Source organism: Crocodylus porosus, unplaced genomic scaffold (genome assembly GCF_001723895.1).
Source record: "Crocodylus porosus isolate Cpor-Errol unplaced genomic scaffold, CroPor_comp1, whole genome shotgun sequence".
Lineage (NCBI taxonomy): Eukaryota > Metazoa > Chordata > Crocodylia > Crocodylidae > Crocodylus > Crocodylus porosus.
This window is the reverse complement of record NW_017728911.1, coordinates 34,969,433-34,989,803: the sequence shown is the minus strand read 5'-3', so window position 1 is coordinate 34,989,803 and position 20,371 is coordinate 34,969,433. Positions and strand designations below refer to the sequence as shown.

At 47.4% G+C, this 20,371-nt stretch overlaps 1 protein-coding gene across 1 annotated transcript in view; it reads left to right on the top strand.

Annotated features, from left to right (window-relative positions):
- Window positions 1-20,371, top strand: part of ADAMTS17 (ADAM metallopeptidase with thrombospondin type 1 motif 17) — a 252,778-nt gene that overhangs the window by 198,974 nt on the left and 33,433 nt on the right. The gene's annotated exons all lie outside the window — the stretch shown is intronic.

Genomic DNA, 20,371 nt, shown 5'->3' with positions numbered 1-20,371 from the left:
CTGAATTGATTCACTCTTTGCAGATTAGTTTAACCTGCCAAGCGTGAACTGATTCGGAGGTGAACAGACATTCCCTTTTCATTCCAGAAATGCAGGCACATGCCTGCAGTGGCTCAGGCTAGAAGCCGGAGGGGGTGGGGGCCACTAAAGCAGCCCTCCCTTCCCTTGAACAGTACTGAGCAGGGGGGGAAGGCATGGCCAGCCCCCAGCAGGATGCTCTGATTAGGGAGGGGTATAAACCCCCCACCCTACCTGCACTGTCTCAGGCTTTTCTCTCCACTCACTGCTCAAGAGGTGGGAGTGTTGCCAGCCCCCAGCCAGCACTCTGAGGCAAAGCAGGGGTGTGCAGAGCATGCATCTGTTGATGATACGGAGCTTTTCAATCTCCCTCTCCTTGTCTGCAAATCTGAAAGGGCTGCAAACCAGCAGGGGGGCTGATAAAACCACAGGATTATCAGCCCATCACTGTTATCAACCCTCTCTCATTAGTTCCAGCTCTTCTTATAGAGCTTTTTCTAAGGAGGGACATTGCCAATTGACTTGTTGATTAGCTGCAAAAAGCCCTAAAGGGGTACTGTTCTGTCTGCCTGTCCCAGTGAAATTGGAGGTGCACACACACAGGCACCTCTCAGCATTAGCTAGCATACCACATGCCTAGGGTCCATGCTGTGGGAGATGGGAGGGAAGGAGGGAGGGGTGACTCTCTGCTTGAGCAGCAAGCAGCAAGGGAAGCCAGGCAGATCCTGCTGTGCCTGCAGTCTCCCCTGGAGCTCTGGCTAGGGAGGAGAGGGGCAGGCCCAGCCCTGTTCTTTGGAGCAGAGAGCACAGCCTAGCCCAGCCCAACCCAGGGCTGCAAAGCATCTGGGATGCTGGGGGATTCTTGTTTAACTTAAACCAGGAAGGGGTCTGGGGCAGACATTGCATAAACTGGTTTGGCCCAAATCAGATCATTCTGATACTACATTCAACCAGGTTGATTTTAAACCAGTTGCAGCCATTTTGAAACTGGTTTATGTGCACTGAACTTATGTTTACAGGTTTAAACCAGTTTCTGACCACTTAAACTGGTTTATGTGTAATGTCTGTCCCTAGCCAAAGTGTGAGGTGGCCTGTATGCAAGCCCTGTTAAATAGACTCTTCTTTAAAATAAAGTAAAACCACTAACGTTAATAAGGAGTGAGTTCTTGCTGGTTTCTCTTGGATTTTCTGATGCTTCTGCCTTTACAGAGCAACAACACCCAAGAATTCCTCCTCTCATCTGTGCCGGGTGCCACAGATTTTGGGAATTCATGCGTTCCCTGCCTGGGAACAGCAGACTGGACTGAGTCCATTCCCCTGCTATCCCAGTCCCCGTATCATACAATCCCAGCCATGCAATAAGCAAGCTGCATGCTAATCACTGTTTGGGTGATTAGCAGGGATGCTGGTTTTCTCTGATTCAAAAAAAATCCCCCATTTTCAGGTTAAAGAAAGTAACCCAAAATACACACTTTTCTATGATCAAAATGAAATACCACTATATATACATCTATGTGATAGAGGCATTTCTTTTTAATCATGGAAAAATGTGGATTTTGGGTTACTTTTTTGAACCTGAAAATTGGGGATTTTTTTTAATCAGAGAAAACCAGGATCCCTGGACTGATTAGAAACTTTCTCCTAACTTCCAGCCTAAATTTACGCATCCACTTTTATACACCAATTTATTCTTGTGCTGACATTTTCCTTTATCCAAAATAGCTCTTCTCCCTCCGTTGCTTTTCCCTTTTCCTCCTTCCCCTGAATGAATCCTATCCCCAGGCTAAATAAGCCATGCTTTTTTCATCAGTTCTGGCAAAAGAGGCTGTCCATTCCCTGATCATCTTAGTGACCCTCTTCAGTTTGAGTTTTCATCTTTCTCGAACATAGGTAATCTGAGCTGTACGCAGCCAGTACTGTAGGCATGGCTTCATTTGTACTTCGTACATGGCATTAATACTTCCCTGTCTTAGGAATACTTCTTCACAGTTACGTCATGTTGATATATCATAGTTACCCTGTGATTGACTAGTACATCCAGATCTTGCTCCCCCATTAGTTATCTCCAATGACTGATGAGCTCCTAGCTTACAGCAGAAATTCACACTATTAGTTCTTAGGGCATAACCTTGCATTTTGTCTTGGTTATTTTTGGTACACTTTCTACCACTTCAGTCCTCCAGGTCATCTCATTTCATTCTTTTTGTATGTTATCGCAGTCCTCTGCTGTATTGACAATGCTCCCAAGTTTTATCATCAGCACATTTTGTTAGCACACGCTTCCTTTTTCTGCTATGTTCATTAATGAAACGATTAATGAAATGGGACTGCATCTGAGACTGGGCCTAGAGGAGCTTCTCTAGCAACCTCCCTCTCTCCCAGTGACTCCCCTTTCAACCCTAACCATTGTCACCTCCCCTCTACCAATTTCTTACCTACTTCACAGTTCTTCTACTAATCCTCAGTGCCTTACTGGCATCTAGCTGGGTTAGAGCTAGTTCATTTCCTTTGTCTAGGACATGGGTTTCCAACCTTTTTTAATAAGTGTACCCCCGGCAGCCAGACACACAGAAGGGTTGGCACACGGCTGGACATGGAGTAGTGTCAGTACAGGGTGGTGGAGGGTGGCGGCAGCGGTCACATGTTAGCTTCCGGCCGCCTCTCTCCCCCCGTACCTGGGCAGCACCTGTGCAGCCTGCAGAGGGGCACCACTCCCCCGTCTCTGCTCCCAGGAGGTGGCAGAGTGGGGTGGAGGGTGGCGGTGCTCCATATCCACCCACTTGCATGAACCCCCTATGGCCTTCCCAAATACCCCTGGGGTACGCATACCCCTGGTTGGCAACCCCTAGTCCAGGAGATCACTTATCAAAGAGAGACACCAACACTGCATTTTATGCTATTTTGCTTTTGTTTCCACATCTTTAGTTATTCTTTTCTCCAAGGCATAGATTCATAGTCAGAAGGGACCTCAGTGGGCCATCTAGTCTGACCCCCTGCCCCTGGCAGGCAAGAAAACAGTCACCAACCCTGGGGTCATGTGATCCTAGCCAGGTGCCTGTCCAGTCTCTTTTTGAGGACCTCCAGGGCAGGTGAGAGCACCACCTCCCTTGGGAGCCTGTTCCAGATCCTGGCAGCCCTGACCATGAAGAACTTTCTGATAATCTCCAGCCTAAACCTTCTGTCCTGTAGCTTATGGCCATTGTTCCTTGTCATTCCAGGGGATGCCCTGGAGAACAGATCGTCGCCTACTTCTTGTTGCTCTCCCCTTATGCCACCATAAGGTCCCCTCTCAGCCTTCTCTTGGAGAAGCTGAAGAGGTTAAGGTCCCTGAGCCTTTTCTTGTAGGGCCTTCCCTGCAGGCCTCTAATCAGGCGAGTCCTTCTTTGGACCCTCTCCAGGTTGTCCACATCCTGCTTGAACTGCGACGTTCAGAACTGGACACAGTACTCCAGCTGCAGTCTGACCAGTGCTGCATAGAGGGGGAGAATCACTTCCCTGGACCTGTTTGTGAAGCACCTATGGATGCATGACAAGGTGTGATTGGCTCTGCCAACTGCTTCATCACATTGGCGACTAGACAAGCCATCACATTGGCCTGTTTAGGTGAGCCTGGATCTGGTTCCTCCTCTCCAGGGTGTTGGCTGCACCCCATAATTTTGTGTTGTCCACGAATTTGGACAGGGTGCTTCCCACTCCCTCATCCAGATCACTAACGAAGATGTTGAACAGCACCGGCCCCAGAACTGAGCCCTGAGGGACTCCACTGCCCAATCCACTGCATGTGGGGAGGCTGTTGAGATCAGACCAATGGGCCTGTACTAAACAGGATCGCTGTTTCCCCCTTTCTTACTGCATCTTCCCTTTCCCCACTTCTGGGTTAGTTTCTGGAGGCGTTGGCCTCCTCATGAAGCTCAGACACCACCATAAACCATCTGTAGAAAATTTCCAGTGCCAAAACTGAGCTGGCTGGAGCTGTCGGCCAAAGCCAGATGCAAGTGACAGTCAAGTCCACATGTTGCAGCTGCCTGCTAGGCAAGTCTCAGCAGTCAGAGTATATTATGCCAATGTTGAATGCTCAGTGGTCCCTCCCTGTTCAAAGCCAGAATGACTTCAGTGTCCCAGTTTTTACCTGAAAGCACTTACCGATGCCAATATGTCTGGAAGTCTTGTACACCTCATTATAAGATGTATGAAACAAGAGCAGGGTTATGGCTGGCAGTCCCACACATACAGCTGTAGGGATGGAGAAATATTCCCAATGGAGTATTGGTTTGAAATAGATTACACTTGGTTTGAAATAGATTACTGCCAGAGAGCTATCGGTCACTCTCTGTAGAGGCCTTCCCAAAGAAGGCAGAAATTCAGTGGCCGACCTGTTATAAAACCTAGTTACACAATTCCAGAGTAAAAGTTGGCTTCAAATAGAAGAAAGCTAAAAATATCCCTTGAAATAAATCATTATGATCCTTAATTTTGTAGAGGGTGGTTAACTACTGAATATGGCCAGTTAATTGATGTTAGTACTTGCTTTGGAAATATTAAGTGCTAGCCTGAGGTTAATAATAATATTATTATACAGGCTCACCACACACTTTACAAATTCTACATATAGGAGTTATCCATCACTGAAATGAAACCTCCCTTGTGGTAGAGCTGGTTTCATGGATTTGGAGTCAAAAGACCAAAAGGATCATACAATCATAGAAACGTAGAGGTGGAAGGGACCTCACGAGGTCATCTAGTCCAGTCTCCTGCTCAAGACAGGATCATCCCTGAGTAAAACATCCCAGCCAAAGGGACCATTAGTAGATCGTTGTGTGTGTAACCTTCTGGGTAACACAAGCTATAGAATTTCACCCAATAACCTTTGTATTCAGCCAGTAAGTTGAGTTTGATGGAAGCATCTCAAAAGGCATCCAAGCTTGATTCAAGAACAAGAGACAAAGAATCCATCACTTCTCTTAAGAGTTTGTTCCTCCAGCAAACCACCCTCAACATTAAAAATGTGCACCCGATTTCTAATTAGAATGTGCAGGGATTTAAAGCAGAGGGCTATTGGTCCTCATTCTGCCTTCCTCTGTGTTGAACTGGATTTTATCCCCATTACAGCTCTTGCTTATACACTGTAATCAAGCTACCTTCTTTTCCATAAGGCGCATAGATTGACCTGTTAAGTCTCTCATTGCTCATGTATTTTCTCCAGCCTGTGGATCACATTTGTGTGGTTCATCTGTATCCTCTCTCCTATTTTCAGTGTTCGTGGATGCCTAAACAGTGTTTGGGCTTTCTGTACTGTTCTCAGCAATGCTGCATGCCGAGCTAATATTGCCTCCCCACTCCTACTCATTCCTCCCCTGTTTATACTTTGATGACAAGGTGTCTTAGGCATTTGGGCTAAATACAAACAGTCAAAAAGGCTGAATCAATTCAATTTCCATAGGTTAGTCTAAGCTGCATAGATTGAACCAATAAGCAAATGAACAGACATTCACTTTTGATTCCGGAAATGCAGCCACATGCCTGCAGTGGCTCTGGCCAGAAGCCAGGAGGCACTAGATCATGCCTCCCTGTTTGGCTGGAGCAGACAGCTTGGGCCAAGGCTAGCTCACCCATCCTGCAAGGGGCAGGAGGGGTGGGGTTGTGGGGGAGGTGCAAAGCATCCTGGGATGCTGGGAGACTGTGAGTTAATTTCGGTCTGGAGGGGATCTGGGACAGAAGTTCAGTAAACTGATTTAACTTAAATCAGTTAAGTCTGATACTATATCCATCCTGGTTTATCTTAAACCAGTTTCAGCCATTTTGACAATGGTTTATGTGCACTGAACTTCTTTTGTGTTGAAGACTTGAACCAATTTCCAGTCACTTATATCAGTTTCTGTGTAACTTCTGTCCCTAGCTTTGATGACTTCTCTCTGAAGTTGTCCTTTAGAAGCAAAAAAATCAGTTTAAACTTTCAAAAACTGCCTAGAGAAGCTACCTGGGATCAGCAAATGGCAAAACCACCAAGAAGTTGTCCTCCACTTGCTAGAAGGGACAAGAACAGGAGAAACCAATTTGGGCCCAGGAGACAAATGAAAAAGATCTGGCTACTCCTTCCAGGGGCCAGATCCGGGTGAAGGTAGTATACTGGTCTTACTGGTCTTAACTCAAGAGGTCCAGTCTAGCCAGCTGACTGGCTCGGTCTACAGCTTCTGGTTGAGCCAGTTTAGCACTGTCATTTTATATCATGACATTGCAGCCCATAGGAACATTGCAAGTTGGACACCAGAGTAAAATTAAGGTGAACTGGTTTCACAGGACTCCCTGTTTGAAAACATCCACAGATTACATTAACTATTTTCACCTCAGCATCATGCCCGGAGCTCATGTTGAGTTTCTTGTACTCTCTGAGCCCTTGATCCATTGATCCCTTTCCCTAAGTCTAGGTTGCATTCCTTGATCTGGTGTAATTTTGCACTTGACCGTAGCTCAGCCCTGGTCTAGCTCACCACTTATCTAAATCACTCTATTTGGGTGTACTGATCTCACCATCATTGACCATCCTGATCTTTGTGTCATTTGCAAAGCTTTCTCAGCAGTGATTTTACATTTTCCTCCAGATCTTTTACTCATGTACTGACTAGCACCAGGCTTAGCATCGGTGCCTGCGATGATTCACCCATCCTGTGATGATTCCCCTGTAGGGGTATAATTATTGTTCAATATTGGGAAGATATGACAGGAAATGGATTATTTTACACTGTGTCTGAAGTATTCACTTTTTGCCACTATCTGAGATGGGACAGCGGGGTAGGTGGACCTGTGGTGCAGCCCAGAACGGCTGCTCTTGCATTCTTATCTTCCTACTGAACACACTCTCAAAATATTATTTCACTTTCCAAGTAAATAGGGAATTTGCCAGTGGAAAAAAAAATGCACGATTTCAACAGTGTGTTCAGTCAGATCCTTGAAAATATGCCATCTTTGCATGAAAAATCTCAATGGTGTCAGCTGTTTTTCAACACAAACCATTTCCTTTGAAAATTCCCGACCCGCCCTGTTCTGACCTCAAAGATGTATTGCCTTTTTAACCTCCTCCAGCCCATCTTCTACATCTTGCAACTTGCTGTTGCCCTTCTGCTCCTTTCCCCCCCTCCATTTACACAGTCAGTGACGGGAGAAGGAGCAGACCAGGAGCTGAAGAATGAACCAGACCCGGAGACGTGAGCTCAGCCTCCCAACAACAGCGGCGCAGGCTTCCTTACCCTCTTGGCCAGGGTGTTCCCATCCAACTAGGAGGTGCCATGTCTGAAGGATAAGGTTTAGCTAAGTAAAATCCTTGGCTGCTGCTATCATTTTGAGCCAAGAGGATGATTGGTGCCAGTGGTAGTTATTTCTCTTGGCTCAGAGAAGAACTGTGACCTCTCCCTCCCTTCGTATAGGCTCCTCTATAGTCAGCAGTTCGGAGTCACTGCCGATCCAGGTTTTCCTCCAACTATTTAAAGGCCTGTGAAGTCAGGGGACAGGTTTTCAGGGGTAAATCGCATTCAGACTGGCTGTCTTCCCCAGGAGATGGGACCGTAGGGAAGGGGCCACTTCGCTGCTGGATGGAGTGGGAGGGGTGCAGGGCTGCAAGGGGGAAGAGAACAATGCAAGGGTCCACTAAGGTCTTTGGGGAGGAGAAGAAGATTATGTGGGCGACCTGCTGGGATTTTTGGAATGAGAGAGGAGTTTGGGGAATTTATTGGGGCTGCTGGATGTTGTGACCTTAAGGAGGGAGGTTGTTATCAGGTTAAATGAGGTGGGTATCAGACTGGGACTGCTTCATTTGCCCCACCTGTAAAATAGGGAGAATGAAACTGCTGTAAAGCACTTTGAAGTCTACTGTATACAAGGTAGGCAATGGCATTATCCTTATGTGGGATGGCTAATTGATTGGATGAGCTGTGGCAGGGCATTGTCATATTAATGGGGGTGGGAAGATGCCATTTAATTTGAGGGAGACAGGGAAAAATTAGTTGAGACAAGGGGAGTGATGCATAATTTAGATCACGGTGCCCTGGGGACAGAAATAATTAGGATGGCTGAATGGCAGGGGTCCTGAGGGTGTGTTTGTGTTCACATTTGGGTGCTTAAATGAATTGGCAGTAACCCAGGATGCAGAGCTCATTTCAGGGTATGGGTGAAGGAGTAGGGAAGGCAGAGAAGAGAGGAAATGTTTCTCTCTATTCCTTAGTCCATCTATCTCTCTCCTACCTCATACCTTTCTCTCCTGTCCCTCCTTCACAGGGGATTTATCCCCAGTTTTCTACCTTATTTGATACTAGTAAAGTGGATGAAGAAAAGTGAAAGGTTGTAGAGAGCTCCTCATGTAGGGAGAAGGGAGCCACCAATACCCACCGGTGTGCCAAAGTATCACCTAAGAAACTGGTGATGGTACTTGATCACTTGTAGGTGGGACAGTGTTTTAGGGATACAGAGGATAGTGGAAGAGCAACTGGCACGTACGCCCCACAGTGGGATCCCCAACCCAGCGAAGGCGAGGAGAGTTGGGAAGCCCCCCCACCACCACCACATAGTGCTCTAGCTCATCCACTTCTGCTTTATGCAAATATATGTAAATGTGAATCTGCTGCTATTATATTGACTGATGGTGGCAGGTATGGTAATGTTCTGCAGCAGAGGAGACAGGCGATCTGTCCCCATGCTGCTGTTTCCCAGTGCTGAGTGTTGAAGCCGGTGCCCCTTTCAGCAGTGATCAGCTGGCAATACCCAGGAACTGCAGTTGGTTTGCAGGTTGTCTTCATCTGCATGTAGCTTGGTCCAGAAAGGGCTTGATGATATGAGGATACAGGAGTGTCTGAAGAAGAATAGACAATTCATCAGTGGATCCTTTCTAAATAATCTAACTCTGTAAATCTGGTGTGGATTGTAGCACTGAAATTATCCAACGCAAGGAGGTACCACCTGCATTTTAATAGCTGATTTGGAAATGGCCCTGGAAGTTGGTGTTAAGGTCTGCAGAAGAGGATTAGGGATGGATGGTTACTTCAGATGACACATACGTAATGCAGTAGGCAACCAGCTGGATCATGGTGTGTGCGTAAGAGGTCTAGTCGGGTGCCTGATGAATCTGCTTCTATGGAGTCCTGCAGCCATCGTGCCAAGACCTTTGGCATGTACACCTAGGCAAGAGTATGGAGGCTGCCCAAGACCTACCTTCCCCACTTTAGACCATCAAGACAGAATCCAAATGCCAGACTAAATCCAGATGTTCAGGGCCTCAATGGTTGCAGCCGCTGCCAGAAAGCAATGGATAAGAACTTCTGCTGACTGCCTAACACCTCGGTGAGGGCACACTGATGTCCCTTAGCCTTTCTCCAGCCAAGGAGTACCCACAAGGCAGTGGGGGCTAGGGTTTTGAAGCACCCTATACTCACCTTCCTTTGGACACTGCAATAGTGTGGTACTTTATAGGACCTCCCCCACCACAAGTAATCCCACCACGTTGCCACGAGGCTCTCCAGTTGGTCCAAGACTCAGGACCAGTATGTAATGCACTGGCTACTTCTACGCGAGTGAGTGGGTGTTGCTGTCTCCCAGCGGTCATTCTGCAGAAAAGGTAGGGGACTTACAGCTAAGCCCAGCAACATCTGTTCTCCTGTTGGACAAATGGTAGAAGTGTCTTCTTGAAGCAGGAAGGAGTCCCAGTCCTCACCCCTGTGTGTGCAACTTTTGTCCTATGACAAACGTGTCTTCTTCTCATCACGTGCTTTGCTACTTCTCCTTCCACCATAAGGAGACTGTCACGCTCACTGCCCAGTGGTGAATATTTAATTATCCACAGAAATAAAATTTAAAAAATCCCGCAGCAATCCAGATGAAAGTTCCTTGCCAATGATGCGAAGTACAAGGAAGGAGGGGAGTGATTCTCCAGTGCAGTTGGTATGCAGGTATATGTGTCCTGCCACTAAATGGTTAATTATTTAGGCATAACAAATCCCTACCTCTGTATATCAGTTCTTGCTAAACAAATGCAGGGTTGGCAGTGGGTGTGAGAGGGAATGGAATAAGGTGGACTTCTTGGCCAGGACTGGATGCATTTGTGCCAAATAACTTCAGAAGACTGGCTGGGGATACGGTACGTTCAGTGTTCATACAGTACGTGAAGTCATGAGACACCTCTGGTTTGCTCTGGGTGCAAACACTCGGGCCAGCCTTCAGCATGGTTTTTCCCTGCTGATCCCCCCCCACTATCACATTTTACTCAGTGTTGCCACAGTTAATGCATTCCTGAGTGCCTGTGTGGTGTGAGTCTCTGCAGGCTGAACTGCAGTACTTATCCTCAAGGGAGGATTAGCAGGAGGATATAGCTTAATATTTCATTATGGGCGAAACAAACTTCCCCAGGCTGAAGACCTGTGCGTGGCTCTCTCTACCGCTTAGAGTCGGGGCTTGGCTAGGAAAAAGCCGACGCTTTCCTGGCATGCCAGTGTGGTGGGACTGCATACCCACCCCCTGTGAAGGCTGCCACGAGGGTAGACCGAGGCTGGGATAAATGAACCTAAATAGATCAGTAGATCTAGTACTACTCATCGACAGGGGAGCATCCGTCACTGGCACCCGTGGGAATGACACTCACATGACTCTTTGAGATAACTGTTGAGATCATCAGTGAAGGAGGGTAAAAAGAAATATAAAATTGAACTGAAAAAAAAAAACAACCCCCCCAAGTAAATTAGCAAGTAACCTGCCTACATTGATCTCATAATTCCTGGGAAATTAAGAAAATAAAAGCTGTCAAAATGGTAATCACTAAAAAAGAAAAAAAAAGAAAAAAAAAGAAACCAACATGAGTGAGAGTTGGCAAGTCTGCTAGCAGAATGACTACTGTACTGGAAAATTACTGAGTGCTGTTTATAAAGGCAATCAGACAGGAATGTTAGTTTTGGAGCCCTACCTTCGGCATCAGCAGCTGTATTATTCTACTAGATTTCTAGTATTTTCCCCCAAAAAAACCTTTTCGTGACTGGGTGTGGCACAACCTGTTACCAAAATCAAGACTCACCTGATTATTTCGACCCAAACTTAGCTCAGGCACAAAGAATAGCTTGAGAAATGTCATGCGATGGCATGTGGGAGTGGAAAAGGACCTGCATATTTCAGTGATTTCAAAAGGGCCACTTGTAAACTATTTATACATGCTTTCCTTTCCCTTAGCAGCTCTGCACAAAGGACACCAAAGCATCAATACCAACATTTCTTGGAAATCGCTCCCTTTCTGTTTGCTAAAATATCTGGGGTGAAATCCTGGCACCGTTGAAGTCCCTGGGAGTTTTGCCATGATTTCAGTAGAGATGATATTTTATCCCTGGGATATATGCCTAGTAACAATGAAAGCAACTGTAACATCATGATGCAGTGCTAATTGGTCCTACCAATTATGGTTTAATAACACTAATTAGATCTGAAGTTTTCTCTCACCTGTGGGATAAATAGCATAATGTAGCGTTCAGAAAAAAATAATACATGTTGAGTGAGGCTATTAATACCTACGCCAAGTAGATTCTGGAACTGTGTTGTTTTGCTGTCTGTGGTTTTGAGCAACGTTTCAAGTTTGGAGATTTTACTTTATACCATTTTTCCTGGTGTCCTTTATTCACTTTGTAATAGTGGGGGTGATCCAGGATAATAAAAATGATTAAATTATTCTTACTTCAAAGGCGTCATAGATCAAGTCTTAGTGCAGATGCAGAGGCATTAATTTTCCAGCAGCATGGAAGGGAGAGGAAGAAGCAATCGACACATGGAGTGTGTTAGCTCATGTGTGTAAGTGTGTATCCACCTATGCTTTTTATGTTAATAAACGCACTTAGTGGAACTACTCAGACATGCATGTAATGACCATACACAAGGCTTGAGACAGGAATAGCTGGGCAGTGATACTCAGGAAGTCAGGCAAAATGTTGCATTGATCCCTTGTGCTAAATGGTACGAAACGATGCTTTTGTGAGAAAACCTCAGCGTACTTTTGTTGCCCTCGCTCTCCTTATCCTCTAATGCCACCCCAGTATTTGCCAACATACCTTATTGCATCTCGCCCAGACCCTTGACTGCAGGCTCTTCAAACAAATTATGGTTCATATAAGCAACCAATAGACCCAAGTTTAAACACAAAATAGTGTAGGACCCAAGTGTTTCTAAGGAGCCTGTTTCAGGCACAGGCAAGTAAGTAAAATGGTTTTTGTAAGATTAAGATGACTGCATGCTGTAGAAAGATCAGATCAAGAGCTGATCCTCCAAAGGAAATTTAAAGTTTGCTCCAGGGCCCTCCTGGAAAAACGTTGCCAAAGCAGATCAGACAAAGCACTCCCAGACTCCACCAAAGAGATACCCAGGGTCAGAGGTTGAGGAAGACTCAAGAGGCAGAGATTTTACACAGCTCTCTACTCAGATTGCATGACCTGACTATCCCAGCCCTTCGGGATAGCTGCAGACAGCTGCCGTTCCAGGGGTTAACCACCTCTGTTTGAAAACCTAGCACCCTCTTTTTAAAACTTAGTCACCGCTTGGGAGTCTCCAGCTCTTAAATGCCTGCGCAGCACACTAAAAATTACTGGAGATAAAACCATCCGCAGGATTGTGAGAAAGATGAGTTTGTGTCATGGATATCATTCAACCCTTGTTGGAACTGGGAGAGGGGGTCTCAAGTGACTCCCTGTACAGCACTCACATTTTTTAACCAAAGATAATGTTAGCACCTGGGAGGGGAAAATGAATAAAGAGAGGCTGCAGTCTCAAGCAATCCCTGAGATCATGTTGCAGTCTTATTACATGACTTGAAGCCAAATGCTACATATGATATACACAGATGGCTCACTTAAAATAGGGGTTGCCTGATCGTTTGAAGTTAGAGCAATTAAATTACTTTTGACATTGTTATAAGCAAAATGCTTAAGTAAAAAAAAAAGGGGGGGAGGGGTGCAGGGGGGCTTATTTTAAGATGTGTCCAGGTGTGTACATCAGGTCTAATGACAGTGTAGTCAGGGAAACCCATCTGGGTTGTAATTCAATAGGAAATGTACAGAGATGCTCTGTGTGCATCTCATTTTTGTGCAGGCATAGACATTACTTATCAGGCAGTCTGTCATGGATGGTAATTATGCTCATGTTCTGCTTCACATTCCAACGAGCTTGCAGCCGGCAGCAGTCTTTGCATTTAATTAGCAGCGCTATCGATAAAGAGCAAATCCTTTGTGTCTCCACTCTTACAGCTGTAATGTAGGAATCCAGTGGCAGCAGGTTTGTCTCTTAGACATTAGAAATGAGTTTTCTTGAGGACAGCGATAGATGTCTAAGGATGTAAGAAAAGATCAAGGACTCGTCAATATTTTTGTTTTAAGTGGAGCACCTTTTGTAATAGCTCTCAGTTTTAATGAGGATTTCACTTCAAGACTAGCTCTTAATGGGGATAATTTCAATATGATCTGTCAGTTGTAAGAGTCTATAAACACAGAAGGGAATCTGCATGAACCAGGTGTATATGTATCAGTTATCCCAGAGTATATTGTAGGTATAAAATTTAAATAATGTAAATACAGGTGTTAGAGTGGACACCCCGCAGTGTTTCTGTATTTCTTCCCTTAGCTTCCCCTCTCTGACACAGAGACAAGATACTGGGGTAGATGAGCCTCTGGTCTGGCCCATTATAGCATTTCTTATATTCTTATGGATGAAAAACTAACGAGCTTATGTTGAGAGAGGTCAAAGGAACGTACCCCAGAACAGGGGTTTTCAACAATTTTTAACAAGTGTACCCCTTCTGCATCGAAGTTTCAGGTCATGCACCCCTGTATATTTTTTCTTGGTTTTAAGGGGTGGGGGAGCAGCTCGAGGCCCTCATGGTGAGGGAGGGAGGGAGCAGGGCAGGAGCAGGTGCTGCACAGCCGGGGTGGAGTGTGGGATGGAGCCATGGGAGTGGTTCATCAGGGAGGTAGCAGGCAGCTCCTGCTGCTGCAAGCACCCCGGCGGAGGTCCGGGGGGGCACATGCCCCCCAGATCTGTGTGTGGGGCAGAGGTAGCTGCTGCTGCAGGCTGGACTCTGCACCCACTGTCCCAAGAGCCCACAATGACATCTGCCTGCTGCAGGTGGGCGGGCAGGGGACAGACACACAAATATACAGACACACACATGCAGATGCAGACACAGACACATGGATGTACACACACACACGGAGATACACATGCATACACACCCAGCAGGTAAGTGTGTGTGGGGGGAAGAGACGGGGTGAGGGAGAGGGAAGGGGCTGGGGAGGCCAGATTGAGAATGGGTGTGGGGAAGTGTGTCTCTGTGCCCACTCCCAGGAGCAGGGCCAGAGGTGGGGAGGGCAAGGGCAGCGGTGCCCCCCTGCGGCCGCACACGCGCCACCCAGCCAGATGATGGGGGGAGTTCGTACGCGGCGGTCACCACTGCTGCCGCACCCCACACCACTTTCCCATGGCCGGTTGCGCATGCAGCTCCACAGGCTGCTGACGGGCAGCACATGAGGTGCAAGGTGTACCAGCAGCCCATGAAGCCGCACGTGCAACCGGACGCAGGAAAGCAGTGCAACAGCTGTGGTGTGGGGCGATGGTGGTGGTGACCTCCGCATGTGATCCCCACGCCACCAGCTGGCTGGCTGGGCAGCATGTATGTGGCCCACGGAGAGGCACTGCTGCCCCCCCACCCTGGCCCTGCTCCTGGGAGCAGGCACAGAGAGTGAGGAGAGTCGGGTGCCGCCGTGTGCCACATGGGACTAACGGTGTCCAGCACCCAGTGAGTCCCTCCTCCAGGTAAGGAGCAAAGTATGGGAAGGTGCCAGGGGAGAAGCTGCCACCGTGCCCCAGGGCATGCTCTGTCCCTGCCTGCCCACAACATACCCCCTACACACTTTCTGAGTATCCCTGAGGATACGCATACCCCTGGTTGACAACCCCTGCTCTACAACTTACAGTAAAACTGGCCCCTGGTTCTTCAGGCCTGGTATCCCATTACTTACAGTAGCCAACATCAGATGCTATAGAGAGATGCATAAAACTCCCATTGTGCTCCTTCCAGTGATTGTCCCTGAAAGAAATTTCTTCCTGATCCAAGCAGAGGCCTTAAAATGTAGGTGTTGATAACATTTGCAACTTTATCGAGTGTGAGCACAGCTGCTGGTTTGACTCCTGAAATAATACTTTGCATTTACATAGTGCTGCTGAGGATCAGAAAGTGCTTTAGAAACCTTAGAGTGTTAAGCCTTCCAGTGTCATTATGAATGAACAAAAGTGACCTATGGAAGCACAGGCTGAATGAAGGAATCAGGTTATTAGCTGACAGCAGAGAACGAGTGTTAAGCCTTAATGCAGTAATGCTGTGAAGTATCTCAGAACCTGCACCACAAAGCGGATAACAGATTAAGTGCACCGTTAATCTGTTGACATGCAATAATCCCCATGTGTGAAAAGTCACAGTCCTCTCTCCGCTCTCTTGCTTTGGCACATTAGATAAAGGCCTCTTACACTCAGACAAATCAGAATCCCTTTTTTTTTGCTGAGTAGGGAACAGATCAAATTCAGAGTTGGTAGGAAGGGAGCTGCAGCTCCACCGATTTCAGGGCGCGTCCACACAAGAGGTTTACAGCAAATTGACTAATTAGCTGTACAGTAAATATCTGGCCATCTACACGTGTGCCCCAATTAGGCTGGAGTAAACTAATTTATTCTGCAGCAGGACAGTACTTGTACATACAAGTATTATCCTGCTACAGAGTAAAAAACTCCGCAGCAGCGCACGTGTAGACACTGCCCCAGCTGGCCGGGGCATGAGGGTGCTTCAGTACAGGAGCTGCCTGCCAGTTAGCCCCACACTAAGCACCCTCATGCCCCAGCCAGCCACTCTGCAACACATTGAGCTGAAGGGAGCAGCCCCACATTGGCAGGCTGACCCCGGGGACCCCCTGCCAGCCAGGGCTCCTCCGACCCGGCTCAACATACTGCAATCCTGGGCTCATGTGAGGACACGCACCCAGCAGCAATAAATTCCAGAGCAATAAGCTCCAGAGTTTTTTGCTGAACATTAATAGGCACATGTAGACGTGCCCTCAGTGGAGTAGCATCCGCTTCCACCAGCTCTAAGCTTGGCCACACTCTTTTAGGAGCTAATGTGAGTGAGCATCCTCAATCTGTTTTCCAGACAGTCTGCACAATTTGAACCAAGAATATGGTTTGTGCAGCATTTCAAAGACTCTAAACTGATGAGCATTTTTTAACCAGAATCCTGATCTTTGGCACAAGAAATGTGAAGTCAAGCCAATCAGATCTTCGGCACATAACCTACCAAAACCATATTTGAGACTAATTGTTGTTTCTTGGCATTTTGCTTTGGATTTGCAGAAGCAACATCTGCTTGGCATCTGCATGTTGCATTCCAGTGTTTTCATCTGTAAAGTGAAAGAATGGGCATGCATATTGTGTTGGGTTTACCCAGTGTAACTTTTTATATGTGCCTGGTGCTAGTTTGACTAAGTCTACACATTAATCCCACGCTAGATCTCTGCATGGTGCTGCTTCCCAGATTTTATACATGTACTGTGGGATGTCTTACATTTTTAAACAGCCACTGCAACCCGAGCTTGAGGAAGGATACGTGACATGTTGGCTCCTTAGGGAAAAAATTGGCCTTGTCCATAGGGTTTGAGTGGACAAGGCCCTTAATAAGCAGCCAAGACACTGCATCATGCTTCAGTTTCCTCATGTGTGAAAGGGAGGGAATGATCCTAACCCACCCTGGAAGCCAACAGATGAGAGGTGCTATGGAAATGCTAAGGGTCGTATTGTGGGGAGGTTGTTATTCGCAAAGGAAATGAAGCATCTCTTTCCTCTGGCTTTCAACAGAAACTGGGCCACACTGGACACATTTGTCCCGCTTTTGCAGCAGTGTCAAAGCACTGCTATTAAGCACACCTGCTCAGCTCTGCTTTCTGTGCACAGGTCAAAGGGGATGTGAAGTGGTTCCTGCCTGCTCACCACCAGTCTCAAGAGCTTGGGAGATGGAGAATGGTGAGAGGAGTTCTTGGGGCAGCTTCACGTCCTTATTTCCAGGGTTAGCACATGCAGAGCGGGAGCAGGTGAGCAGAACACTCTTGAGAAGCATGGTCCTGCGACTGCTGCAGAAGCACACTAGTTGCACCCTCTGTACGACTGAAACTTTATAATGTACAGAAGCGGTGAAGTCCAACGCAGCCGCTTCCGAGTTCTGGCCCAAGACAGAGCACTGAGAGATGTGCTTTACAAGTCAGACATTGGGCAAGTCATTTCAGTTAGGCACAAGGGTGCGAGGGATCTCAAGGATCATGTAGTCCAAGCTGGGCAAATGTTTTGCCCCACGCACGAGCTATTATCATGATGTCCCCCTTTAAAACATGCTAAATAAGTTGCTGAATCAGCCCTAGAAATAGTCTGTAGTGAAAGAGTAAGCTGAACACTGTTGGTCAGTAGAGCCATTGTAAAAGTTCATCCCGGATGACCAGATGGGAGGGCATTACTGTTAGTGCATTTGGACTCATATTCTCAGTAAAAGCAAACCTTCACTTTTGGAGACTGTAAGTACCTTGAATGCTAGTGTTCCCTAGTGCTCCTGGACCTTGTAGGACTATATGAAGAGGCTGGTTTGCAATGGGACGTTGGCCAAATACATGCCTTAGTGTTTGAGAGTAAGGGAAGCACCAGACTGCTGGAAGAGCAATAAGGACTCTGGCTGTCTTGGGTAGTGTCAGCTGTCACGGACCTCGTTCCCTGGCCGCGGTGCTCTGTGCCAGACAAGCAGAGGAGCTGGGTATGTGGCGGAGGGCGATGGTGGCATTAGGACAGCTGTCTCCATCTATTAAGGAGTAGCTCCGGTCCTTAAGCTCGAGCAGCCTTCGTGTCACTCTAACTTATGCCTGACTATCCGCAGTGCCAAAGCACCGTTCCAGCGGCAAGGCTGGCTGGAGTCTGAAGATATTCATGCCGCATCCATTCGTACCCAGCCGTACTTCATATGCCGGGGGGGTGTTGTGGGGAGAGAATCCCTCCTTTCGTGCCAGCTTAGGTGACTGCTGTCTCAGCACCGGGCGGCCCACTTGATGGCCCAGGTGGGGCTAGCTGACGGCTAGTGTTGAAGGTAGTATCCTAGTCCACTGTAAAACCCGGGCAAAAACTCCTGGTTTTGCTTTCCAAGACGTCCGTGGTTTGTAGCCAAGCTGACAGTTAAAGCCCAACCACAAAAACAACAGCAGTGACAGGAGAAATAGGACTTTTCATTTTCTTTTGAAACCGAGGAGGAAGAAAACCCCCTCAAATGTGACAGCTTCACTTTCTGTGCCAGACTTTCTTTGCGCAGTCTGACAGACGCTGTCACATCGACCCGTTTCCCGGAGAGCCGCAATGCAAGCAAGCAGATGACTTCTCTAGACGGGTCATTCAGAAACTCGCCAATTATCCCGAAGCACGGGCATCGTGTTCCCTGGGAAACGGGGCAGAGAGGCTCTCGGAGGCCCTGCTCTTCCATGAGGGGCTTTTTTTTTTTTGATAAGTTGATTTTTAATGGATTTCCCTCATCGAGGGAAAGCCTGTTCCCTGGCTGTGACCACATTGGGTCCGTCGAGACTGTGGGGACCGCGTGTCCTGGGCAGATGGCCCTGCACATGCCCTGTCCGCTTGCTCTTGTATGGACACTCAAACGGTAGCGAAGATGCTCTGGGAGCATCTCCAGCGGCTGTTTTCAAGCAGGCTCCAAACTGCATCTTGAGAGCAGTAGAGAGGGATGTCACTGAAAGTGCCTCAGTTTTGGAGCATGCATGCAGGAGCAGGTGGGCAGGGCACGCATGCTTGGGAAAGGCCGGTCAAGATACCGCGGTGCTATAGACCTGCCCGTTGTTACTTGCTTTTATCTTTCCTATTCAGTCAACGTGAAAATAATGCTCCTGCCTTCTTTGTAGCTATCTGATAAGCCCTCAGGTCCCAAAACAGATAAGAAATCACATCTGTGCTCATCACTACTACTTGGACCCAGGTACCAGAGATCACTTTTAAGGGGCCGCATTTGAAATGCATAATAGGACCTGATCCGCAACCTTTGCCCCGACGTTGCTTGGGGATTGGATCAGGCACCTTGTGCCGATTCCTCTCATGCCAGCAATGTTCGCTCTTACGTGGCAGTTTCCTGTCACTCTATTATATCCCACCGGCTGGACGGGGGGGAAAGGAGATGGGTTTCTCTCATTCAAAGCAACAGAAAGCACCAAAACTAATGTTCCCCTTTGCTGAAGTCAGGCCATGACCTCGCTGTTGACAGCATCTCAGAAATAACTGGCAGACGGTGAGCCACCCATCCCGGAGGAAAATGGTCAGGACAGCTTCTGCCAAGAAAGCATTTTTATCTCTGATTTTCTCCTCTCCTTTCAGTCCCTTCCTCTTCTTCCTTTGCCAGTTGCTGTAGATTGCAGTCAGATGTGGACATTAGTGTAACGGAGTCTGAACAGCTGCTTTCCTGACCCTGTGGCCTCCTTCCTCCTCATCTCCTTTGGTGACCGGCCCTTTTTGGCCAGTTAGGCCCTTCCACTTCTTGCGCGGTGACAGCCCCCAGCTCTCGGTCAAATCGGTGGGAGTCGGGTTAATAGCCTCCACAAGCCAGGCTAGTCTTCTCCATCTTCTTGTCTCCAGGTCAGATGACTTAGCCGGCATTTTCCCAGTCCATTAGAAGAATATCAAGGTGAGGAGAGGCTCCACAATGATCATCCAGCAAAATCCTTTTGATGTCTCACAGGGCGTTTTTAATTCACTGCCCATTGCTTTAACACACAGCAACATCTGATTGAGGCCCCTGTTTCACGGCAGACAGTGGGTGGCCAATCTGTGGTATCTCAACCCATCCTGTGCCCTTCTCAAACCAATTGGTTCCTGCCTTAGCTGCGAGAGTGACCTTCGGCTCACCAGCACCATGCTCGTCCCTGACAACAGTTGACAAATGGATTAACAACGAGGACATGGGATAATTGTATGCTCTTGGTTTTTCCCTTGAAGATTGGCAGCATTTGATCTTTCTGCTTTCACTGTTCACTGGAAAAGTGAACTTTTAAGCAACGTTAAAAAAAAAAAATCTTGCTCCAAAGAGTCTCAATATGCATCCTGCTCCCGCCGGTTAGAGCTCTCTGCACATCTTTGAGGAATCTTCTTACTTCTCTGATCCACAGATGGTCTTTAGTAACCCAGAAATCAGGTACAAGGAAGAGACTCCCTCCCAGTTTTCAATAATAGCCTAGCAAACCAGCTCTCAGAGAAACCCACCTTTGCTCCTTGTTGTTCCAGG